General features: G+C 43.6%; 2 non-coding genes across 2 annotated transcripts; one reads left to right on the plus strand and one right to left on the minus strand.

Moving 5' to 3' along the window:
* Positions 1-5,519: 5,519 nt before the first annotated feature.
* Positions 5,520-5,593, minus strand: trnat-agu (transfer RNA threonine (anticodon AGU)). Its single transcript has one exon. It is a non-coding gene; the product is annotated as a tRNA-Thr (tRNA).
* A 4,204-nt stretch (positions 5,594-9,797) lies between these two features.
* trnap-ggg (transfer RNA proline (anticodon GGG)) lies at positions 9,798-9,886 on the plus strand. Its single transcript is given in 2 exon segments — positions 9,798-9,833; positions 9,851-9,886. It is a non-coding gene; the product is annotated as a tRNA-Pro (tRNA).
* The last annotated feature ends 961 nt before the right edge of the window (positions 9,887-10,847 follow it).

The raw sequence follows: 10,847 nt of genomic DNA on the forward strand, positions 1-10,847 counted from the left end.
CATAGGTTTGTGAAAGGGAAATCATGCTTAACAAATCTACTGGAGTTTTTTGAGGATGTAACTAGTAGAATAGATAGGGGAGAACCAGTAGATGTGGTGTACTTGGATTTTCAGAAGGCTTTTGATAAGGTCCCACACAAGATGTCGCGTGGGATTGGGGGGAATAGACTGGCATGGATTGAGAATTGGTTGACAGACAGGAAACAGAGTAGGAATGAACGGGTCTTTTTCCGGGTGGCAGGCAGTGACCAGTGGGGTACCGCAGGGATCACTGCTTGTGCCCCAGCTATTCACAATATATATCAGTCTGGTAAACCTTCGTTGCACTCCCTCCATGGCAAGGACATCCTTCCTCACATAAGGAGACCAAAACTGCACACAATACTCCAGATATTGGTGTGGCCTCACCAAGGCCCTGTATCAATGCAGTAAGACGTCCCTGTTCCTGTACTCAAATCCTCTTGCAATGAAGGCCAACATACCATTCACCTTCCTAACTGCTTGCTGAACCTGAATGCTCGCTTTCAGCGACTGGTGTCCAAGGACACCCAGGTCTCGTTGCACTTCCCAATCTATCACCATTCAGATAACAATCTCTCTTTATTTTTACAACCAAAGTGGATAACCTCACATTAATCCACGTTATACTGCATCTGCCATGTTCTTGCCCACTCATCCAACTTGTCGAAATCACATTGAACAATATATGATATGGATGAGGGAACGGAATGTAACATTTCCAAGTTTGAAGACGACACAAAGCTGGGGTGAAATGTGAGCTGTGAGGAGGATGCAAAGAGGGTCCAATGTGTCGTTGTGGACAATGCAAGGACAAATCAAGTTTGAAAATACTCAACTGGGAAGACCGAATTTCAGCGAGTTGAAAAGGGATCGGGTCCAGGTGGATTGGAATCAAAGATTGGCAAGTAAAACAGTAAATGAGCAATGGGAGGCTTTGAGTGAGGAGATAGTTCGGGTACAGACTGGACACATTCTTACTCGGGGAAAGGTCGGGCATGAAAAACTAGAGCTCCCTGGATGACAACAAAGTATTTGAGACAGCATTTTGTACATTCTGAATACCAATGTCCGGACAGGTGTGCCCGCGGTTATCAACCACAACCTCGTCACCTGCACGCTGACAGATAAAAAGCGGCCACATTCTGCTTCAGTGAGATGAAATCCGAGAGCGGTTTCAAGGTCAATTGCAATTGCAAGTAGAATGCATTCAGAGGGCGTGAGATCAATGAGATACCTCCAAACACCCTGCCAGTTTGAACAGCAGCTCAAGATCAAAAGTCTGGGGGGGGGAAAATGAGGGCTCGTCCGGGATTTGAACCCGGGATCTCTCACATATTTCAAGTAACAAACCCGAAGCGAGAATCATACCCCTGGACCAAAGAGCCCGCTGGAAAAAAAAACAACAAGCAGTAATTTCTGACTATCAGCGGCCACTTTCCCCAAATTTCCCTGAAAAGACCGGAAATAAAAATGTGTCCGCACATTAGTGAAGAATCATAAAGCCAATGTCTTCACTGTTGGGTTTTGTTTAGGTCTCCCGACGCTGATAAAGAGGATTAGGGACAATTGATGAGTTAATGGTTGTAACGGTGCAGATACTCCGGTGCAACGGTGCAGATACACCAGTGTGAGGGTGCAGATACTCCGGTGTGAGGGTGCAGATACTCTGCTGCAAAGGTGCAGATGCTCGGATTTAAAGGTGCAGATACTCCGGTGTAATGGTGCAGATATTCTGGTGTAAGGGTGCAAATACTCGGATTTCAGGGTGCAGATACTCGGAAGTAGCGATTTGTTGCCGCGACTGAAATGCGGCTTTGAACTGTTGTTATTATCCAAGGCAGCGCTGCAGGATCCTTTCATGATCTCTCACAAATCAACTGAAACCCATCGGAATGTGAATACAGTTTTGCGTTTCCAAAATAAAAGGGAGTGACATTCATTGTGGAAACAGTCTGGTGTCGCTCACTGCAGAAATATCCATGTCAGAGTGAAGCGGCTCTCCTGCAACCTTCGGACCTTGTCTGTCAAGAAGAATTCTGATTTCCGCGAAGCCAATCACAGGTTAAATGATGGAAGATCGGCCGGACTCAGCTGGCCATCGAAACCGGGCATTTGTTTTGCAGCCAAAACAAATATCAGAAACCAGGAAATGCGACACCATGAAGATAAAAGTTACCCTACCGTCCCTGGGTGGGATCGACAGTTTAAAGTGGCATCTCCTGCTGCATCTGTGGGGAGTGAGAGAGAGGCACTGTCGGTATTTGCGTAAAGTTTGATTTTGCACAGAACTGCACAGAGAAACAGCAAATATACCGGGGCTGTGAGATGTTCTATATTATTCATATTTAGCCACTGGAATATCCGCAGTCAGAAGCTGAAAAGAAGGAGAGATAAGAGGCCTGAGAATAAACACAGAGCTGAATGAATTATGAAAGAGCGAAAGAAAAAATAATGTCATCAGTTCCACTTTGTCTCGTGCGCAATCTTGGGAGCTCCCCAATGGCCTGGTGGTGCGAATTCGGTACTCTCACCGCCGCGAGGTTCGATTCCCAGTCAGGGAATTAACTTTAAAAAGAGTTATGAACTTATTAAATTAATTACATAAAGCTAATTGAATCCTGTTCGTAGTTGAATCCCTGTTTTAATCACCATGAATCAATCGATAACTTTCTATTTCAGACTGATGGCGATGTTGACGTGGTTACCGAGAGACAGTCAAAACTTTAATAAGATTTTTATGCTTTGAATGTGATGATTTTTTTTCATTTTAAAGACTGCATCTTAAGAGTGGGATTAAAAACGCAGTGGAGTCGTTGTTAAATTTAACATTAACTGGCAATTGTCGCTCTTTATCACAGGAACGCCCGAACTGGTTCTCCGATCAAGATGAAAGTAACGCAACGAGGAACATCTGATACAACACGAAAGGCATCGGGCTATGACAAAAATCCCCACCGTTTTGCTTTTCCAAAATAAAGGGTGTGAAATTTATTCTCTGAACATTGGAACAGTCTGGTCTCACTCACTACAGACATCTCCATGTCACAGCGAACCAGCTCTCCTGCTGCGAATGCGGCCTCCCTTCGGGCCTTTCGGGGGCTTGTCTGTCAAGGAGAATTGTAATTACCGTGAAGCCAATGTTCCATTCCTTTATATGATTCATGTGCCTGATTCCCGACCGTAGGGTAAATGGTAGAATATCAGCCCTGCTCAGCTGGCAATGATTCCGGTAGATTTTCTTGATTCCAAAATATGCGCTGAAACCCTGGAACTTTGAGGCGATGAATCCTGAGGATAAAATAAAATAAGGGCTCGAACCATCAAACTTTCACGCTAACGGATAACACCACCGAGAACAGGTGAAGAGGTCACCTGCTAAACCAATAATTCACTGGGCTAAACTTTGAGATTGTAGCGACCAATATAACAACTGTCCACAGTCAGTGAAAAATGAATGGTTGAAACTTGCAGGAGTGAAAATCCAACAAGCCGGTCTTCACTCTTAAACCAGCAACTATGAAGAAAAACACGCCGCACAAATACTCGATTTCAGTGCGGTGACACTGGGCCAGAGTAAAGCTCAGTTAATATAATTGCCGAGTGGCTGGAGGGTGGATTTGGAACTCCTGATCGACCGCACTGTGCATTTTCCAGATCTGCTTGGAGCACCAATCCCTTCACTTCATCACTTACAGGGACAATTCGATTCTCGGTTTCTTTTCCCTGACGATTGATGAAATTTTACAAATTGGAAGCGATTAATATCAAAGCTAAACACGCGACCGACATGCTCACAGATACAAAGCGGCCACACTCTGCTTCAGTGAGATGAACGTCAAGGGCGATTTCATGGTCGAATGTAATGGCTAACAAAATTCATTCAACGAAAGTTCAGGTCGTTGAGGTGCCTTAAAAGTCTTGATTGTTTCCATTGAACTTCTTCCCAACGCGTTTGAGATTCATGTGGGACGATTTCGGGACGTTATTTCCTTTTATGCAAAAGTTTCAACTGCAGTTCAAGATCACAATACCGAGGACCACAGTTGTTCACAATTTATCAGTGCTGGGACCACTGTTCACAATTTATCGGTGCTGGGACCACTGCTGTTCACAATTTATCGGTGCTGGGACCACTGTGCACAATTTATCGGTGCTGGGACCACTGTTGTTCAAAATTTACATTCATGATTTGGACACGGGAATCGGAAGTACAATTTCAAAATTTAGGGACGACACCTAATTGCGAGCTGTAGTTAATACAAAGGAAAAATGCGAAAAATAAAGGAAGACATTAGTAAAATTGCAGAATGGGAGTGTCAATGGCAAATTAATTACAATATTTGTTGTGTACTCCCTTGCCTTTTTGCCCCCCCCCCCCCGACTAAATGCATTACCTCACACTTCTTCAGATTGAATTGCATTTGCCACTTTTCTTTCCACCTGTCTGCTCTATGGATATCTTCCTGCAGTCGACAGCTTTCCTCCTCACTATCAACCACAGGGCCAATTTTTGTATCATCTGTACATTTCTTAATCATGCCTCCTACATTTAAGTCCAAATCAATGATCTATACCATGAAAAGCAGGGACCTAGTACGAAGCCGCATGGAACCCCACTCGAAACAGCCTTCCAGTCTCAAAAGCACCCGTCGACCACAACCGCTTGATTCCTGCTACTCAGCCAATTTTGGATTCAACTTGCCAATGTCCCTTGGATCCTATGGGCTTTTACATTTTTGACCAATCTGCCCTGTAGGACTTTGCCAAAAGCCTCGCTAAAATCCATATAGACTACATCAATCGCGCTACCCTCATCGATCCTCCTTGATACTTCCTCAAATAATTCAATTCAAAAGACCTTCCCTTCACAAATCCACACTGACTGTCCTTGATTAATCCTTGCCTTTCGAAATGACGATTCATACTTTCCGTCAGAATTGTGCTCAATAATTTACCCACCATCGAGTTTAGGCTGACTGGCCTGTATTTACTCGATCTGTCCCTTTTTCCCTTTTCAAACAATGTTACAAGGTTAGCAATCCTCAAATCCTCCAGCACGACACCTTTTGCCAGGGTGGATTGGAAAATGATGGTCAGAGCCTCCGCTTTTTCCTTCCTTGCTTCTGTTAACATCCTGGGATATATTTCATCTGGGCCTGGAGATTCAGGTGGAGCGATTTGAGGACTTATTTTTCCTATTTGCAAACGTTTGTACCGCAGGTCAAGATCACAATTCGAGGTCCAAATTTGGACGAGTTCCGACTTTGAACCTCAAATCGTGAATTATGGCCCCACCCCAACGAGCCCAGAAACAAGAACGTGTCCTTAAATTAACGTGTGGCAGGCACATTCTATGAGAGGTCTGTCTGGACAATGAAAGGGCGTTTTTGAACAGTTATCTTGCTATCCGTTTCCTCCTGAAACCTGAAAAAAGACAAACACCACAGTGTTATTTTGTCGCTTAATTCCACAAATTACGTAAAATAATAAGCTGCACAAGGCACTGCTGGGAGTTGAACCCAGGATCTCCTGTTTACTCGACAGATGCTTTAACCAGCTAAGCCACAGCGCCAATTGATGATGCAGTAGTCCCACCTCCTCTCACTAATATCTATCAGCGACACTTCACTATTGGGGGTTCAGGCCGTTTCATCTCTGTCCATTTCGCTTGTCCGTTTACCTGTGCATTCCGACACTGACTGGATTTCTCGCTGTGTTTATCTTTGTGTATCCATCAGTGCGTTGATACACGGATGATTATGTGTGATTGTATTTGTTACATTACATAAATTAGGGCTTCAGACAATTCTCGCTCTGACATTGGAGAACTATTGAGCCGAACTTTACAGCGAAGTGTTGTTTGTTGTGGTGCTGAAACGAAAACATCGTAAGAGGAGCAAAAAGGGAAAAGGAGAAAAACTTGTGAGGGAAAATGAGGACAACTCTCAACGTTTTACAAGTATATTAAGAGAAAGAAAGGAGGCTTAGAGTAACTTGGGCCGCTTAAAAACAGATGGAGGTGATATTGTAATTGAAAATCAGGAAATGGCATTTGCTCAATTTTTACTTTGCACCAGTTGTCACAGAAATGGATGAGGATAACATCCCAGAGACACGAGGGAAACTGTTAATAAATCACGGGGATTCGTATCAGTAAAATAACGGCAATGGAGAAAATAATTGGGCTAAAGATAGACAAATCTCCAGGACCTGATTGTCACCATCCCAGGGATTAAAAGGAACAGGTGAGGAAATTGTACATGCTTTAGTAATGATCGATGAAAACTCTCTTGATTCGGGAATTGTTATTTAACGAAGAGCATCTGGATTGGAGGCTTCTGTTTGAGAAAGATCTCGAAGTGATAATTGAGAGACCGAAAATGAAGCTGTTTGGCAGGAGCGCTGATGCTGTCGGTTTTGCGCTTCTCTCGTGTTGCACAATTGTTAAGCGTGCGTTACTTATTTATAGCAGTGTGGGCTCCTGACATGACCAGGTTGTGAGTTCGAGCGTCTTCCAAAACAATCAAACCTTTTACTCCGAACATTTTGACTGGAGTTCAAGGTACAACTGGTATGTTCCATAACGCATCTACTTCTCAGTGTTCCCATGTGGGCTCTTGGGTTCCTCTGGTCTACCGTCTTGCAATAGGAGGTGCCAGTTTATTTGTTCATCGGGAGAGAGGGGGCTTTTAGCGGCAGCTCCTATGGCAAAGGGGCCGGTACAAGATCTTTAAATCTAAAGAACCAAAGAAACAATTCTTCTTTTCGTTAAGCCGATATTCATCGGTTGGAAGTGTCGTGTGGGGAAAATTTGGAAGGGAAATATTCTGCCTGGTGTCACTGTGTCACGGGTGAAATTATTCAGCTTACATATGTTAATACGCTGAAAGTTCGAGAGGCCTTTTGCAGCTCCCGTGTGGGACAAGTTCAGCTTTTGAGCCAATTGGTAAAGTGTGATTTTAATTGCTGCTAACGAATGACAAGACATTTGGCACAAACAAGAAGAATTATAAACTCACGAGTTCACTGCCCATGTTTCTTACATCATGTTTAACAGGAACAAGGATTCTCCTCAACACAATACTGAGAATTGTATCAAACGGACCTCACTCTTGCTCGACGGCTGCAGGGATAATTCAGAGACCTCCCATGAATACGTACGATGGGAGCTTATGTAGTATCGAGCCTGGGTAGCTCAGTCGGTGGAGTATCAGACTAAAGTGGGTAGTGAGATGATGGTTCAGCGTTTAACTCCCTATCCAGGTTCCAAATTGCTGAACAGCTGGCAAGCTGTGTCTTTGCAGCGGGACCTGCGATGTGTTGTCAAAGCTTCGGTAGTATCTTGTATCCCAGGGATGGGCAGTAATGCGCTGTCTGAGGCGGTTCCCGATCAGGAATTCAACTTTTACAAAATACTTTTCTGTATTAGTTCACTGTATTAACTTGTCAAAACTGATTAAACACTGTAAAAAAGACGAATACTTGTTCAAATCGCCATTTATCAACCAGTAACTTTCTGTTTCCGGCTGAAAGAAATGCTAACTTTTTTTTATGCACTCATTCACCAGGCCGAATTTAAGGAGTTCAGAGGGGAAGTGAAAAAGGAAATGAGAGGCACAGAGAAATATGACTATAGGCTGACGGCCAACATAAAAGGGAATCCAAATGTTTTCGACAGGCATGTAAACATTAAACGGGTAGTAAGGAGAGGGGAGAGGCCGAGTAGGCCCGATAAAGGAGATCTACTCATGGAGGCAGAGGGGATGGCCCAGGTACCAAATGAATACTTTGCATCTGTCTTTACCAAGAAGATGCTGCCAGAGCCTCAGCAAAAGAAGGTATAGTTAAGATACTGGATGGTCTAAAAATTGAAAAAGAAGAGGCACTTGAACGGCTGGCTGTACTTGAAGTGGATAAACCACCAGGTCCGGATGGGATGCATGCTAGGATGCTGAGGGATTTAAAGATGTTAATTGCGGAGGTACTGGCCATAATCTACAAACATCCTGAGATATGTGGGTGGTGCCAGAGGACTGGAGAATTGGAAAGATTACACCCTTGCCCAAAAAAGGGTGTACGAATAAACCCAGCAACTATAGGCCAGTCAGTTTAACCTCAGTGGTGGGGAAACGTTTAGAAACGATAACCCGGGATAGAATTAACAGTCACCTGGACGAGGGTGGAATGATTAGGGACAGCCAGCACGGATTTGTTAAAGTCAAATCGTGGTTAACTAACCTGTAAGAGTTTTTTGATGAGGTAACAGAGAGGATAGATGAGGGCAATTCAGTTGATGTGGTGTATGTGGACTTTCAAAAGGCGTTTGATAAAGTGCCGCATGGTAGGCTTATCATCAAGATTGCGGCCCATGGAATAAAGGGGGCAGTAACAACATGAATGCAGAATTGACTAAGAGCAGGAAACAGAGATTACTGGTGAACGGTTGTTTTTCGAACTGGCGAGAGGTGTACAGTGGCGTTCCCCAGGGATCAGTGCTGGGACCACTGCTTTTCTTGATATATATTAATGACTTGGACTTGAGTGCACAGAGCACAATTTAAAATTTGCAGGTGAAACAAACCTTGGAATGGTCGTAAACAGTGATTAGATTAGTGATAGTCTTCAAAGGATATCGGTAGGCTGGTGGCATGGGCGGCGACGTGGCAGATGAAATTTAATGCAGAAAAATGAGAAGTCATACATTTCGGTTGGAAGAACGAGGAGAGGCAATATAAACTCCAGGGTACAAATGTAAAAGCGGTACAGGAACAAAGAGGGGTTTATGTGTACAAATCGTTGAATGTGGCAGGGCAGATTGAGAAAGCGGTTAAAAAGCATACGGGATCCTGGGCTTTATAAATAGATGTATAGAGTACAAAAGTATAGCTGTCATGATGAAATTTTATAACACACTGGTTTGAACACAACTGAATTATTGTGTCCGGTTCTGGACATGGCACTTCAGGAAAGATGTGAAGGCCTTAGAGGGGTGCAGATAAAAAATACTAGCCTAATTCCATGGACGAGGGAATTTAGTAACGTGGATAGGCAAGATAATCTGGGGTTGTTCTCCTCGAAACAGAGACGGTTTTGTAGAGATTTGATAGAGGTATTCAAAATCATGAAGTGTCTGGACAGAGGAGATGGAGAGAAACTGTACCTATTAGCGGAAGGATCAAGAACCAGAGGACATAGATTTAAGGTGATTGTCAAAATAACCAAAGGTGACATGAGGAAAAACTTTGTTACACAGCGAGAGGTTCGGATCTGGACTGCCCGAGGGTGCAATGGAGGCAGATTCAATCATGGCCTTCAAAGTGGAACTGGATAATTACTTGAAAGGAAAAATAATGCAGGTCTTCGAGGATAGGTTCTAGCTGGATTGCTCTTGCAGAGAGCTGGCACGGACTCGATAGCGCGAATGGCCTCTTTCCGTGCTGTAACATTTCTATGATTCAATTCTATGTGTAGGATGTGATGCAAAGGGAACAGAGCGTGCCACAAATCGACACGACTCTCAGTATCCTCCCAAGCAATGTAGTTTAAGAGCAGCTAATTCTGAAACGTCTTACTTGATAACTCAAGTCGTGCACTCGAAAGCAATTTGGTAAAGGGAGACTAATATTGGTGAATGGAAATAGTTGGTGCACAACTTGATATTGCTGTCCACCCGAATAGAAAACGAGAGTGAATGGATCGAAGTGATCTGAAAGGATGGCCGATCGGCTGTGAGACGCAACGAACATTTACACTGGCTTCACAACTAAACTAACAGCGGCTCGTTGGTCTAGGGGTATGATTCTCGCTTGGGGAGTTTCATTGAGTGATATGCGAGATGTCCCGGGTTCAAATCCCGGACGAGCCCTCATGTGTTGTTTCTTTCAGTGAAGCGTTCCCAATTGGCTTCTCACATCTTTTCAGTTTTGTTGTTGGGAGAACTGAATTGTGGCCAGAGGATGTTTGAGCTCCAGTGGACTGAATGTCGAAGTTTCGTCGGCGCAAAACACATGAAGCAAATAAAATGTCTCAAGATGATGAGGAGATTGAAACTGAATTTGGATTTTTCCCAATTCAGGCGGATATTAGATGACGAGATAGAAAGGCACATATCCAAGTTTGCCGATGACACCAAGATGGGCAGCATTGTAAGCAGTGCAGATGAAAGCATAAAATTACAGAGAGTCATTAATATAATTAATGAATGGGCAAAATTGTGGCAAATGGTTCTGAATTTCGTCAAGTGTGAGGTCATCTACTTTCGACCTAAAAGGATAAATCAGAGTACTTTCTAAATGGTGAAAAGCTCGAAACAGTGGAGGTCCAAAAAGACTTAGGGGCCCGTGTACATCGATCATTAAAATGTCATGGACAGGTAGAAAAATAATCAAAAAGATTAATGGAATGTTGGTCTTTATATCTAGACGACTAGAATACAAGGAGATAGGCATTATGATACAGCTGTACAAAGATCTGTTTAGACCACACCTGGAGTATTGTCTTCAGTTCTGGGCAACGCACCTTAGGAAGGATATATTGACTATGAAGGGAGTGCAGCGTCGATTTACGAGAGTGCTACCTGGGCTCCAAAGTTTAAATTACGCGGAGAGATTACATAAACTCGGGTTTGCCTCGAAATAAGTACATTAAGTGCTGATTTGATCGAACATTTCAAAATATTAAGGGGAACTGATGGGGTAAACAGAAAAAAAATATTTTCGCCCGTTAGCGTGTCTCGGACTCGGGGACAGAGCATAAACATTTGGGTCAGGACTTTCAGGAGTGAAGTTGGGAAACACCTCTGCAAGCAAAGGGAGGTAAAAGTTTGG

The sequence above is a fragment of the Heptranchias perlo genome, chromosome 20, assembly GCF_035084215.1.
Source record: "Heptranchias perlo isolate sHepPer1 chromosome 20, sHepPer1.hap1, whole genome shotgun sequence".
In the NCBI taxonomy this organism is placed as follows: domain Eukaryota; kingdom Metazoa; phylum Chordata; class Chondrichthyes; order Hexanchiformes; family Hexanchidae; genus Heptranchias; species Heptranchias perlo.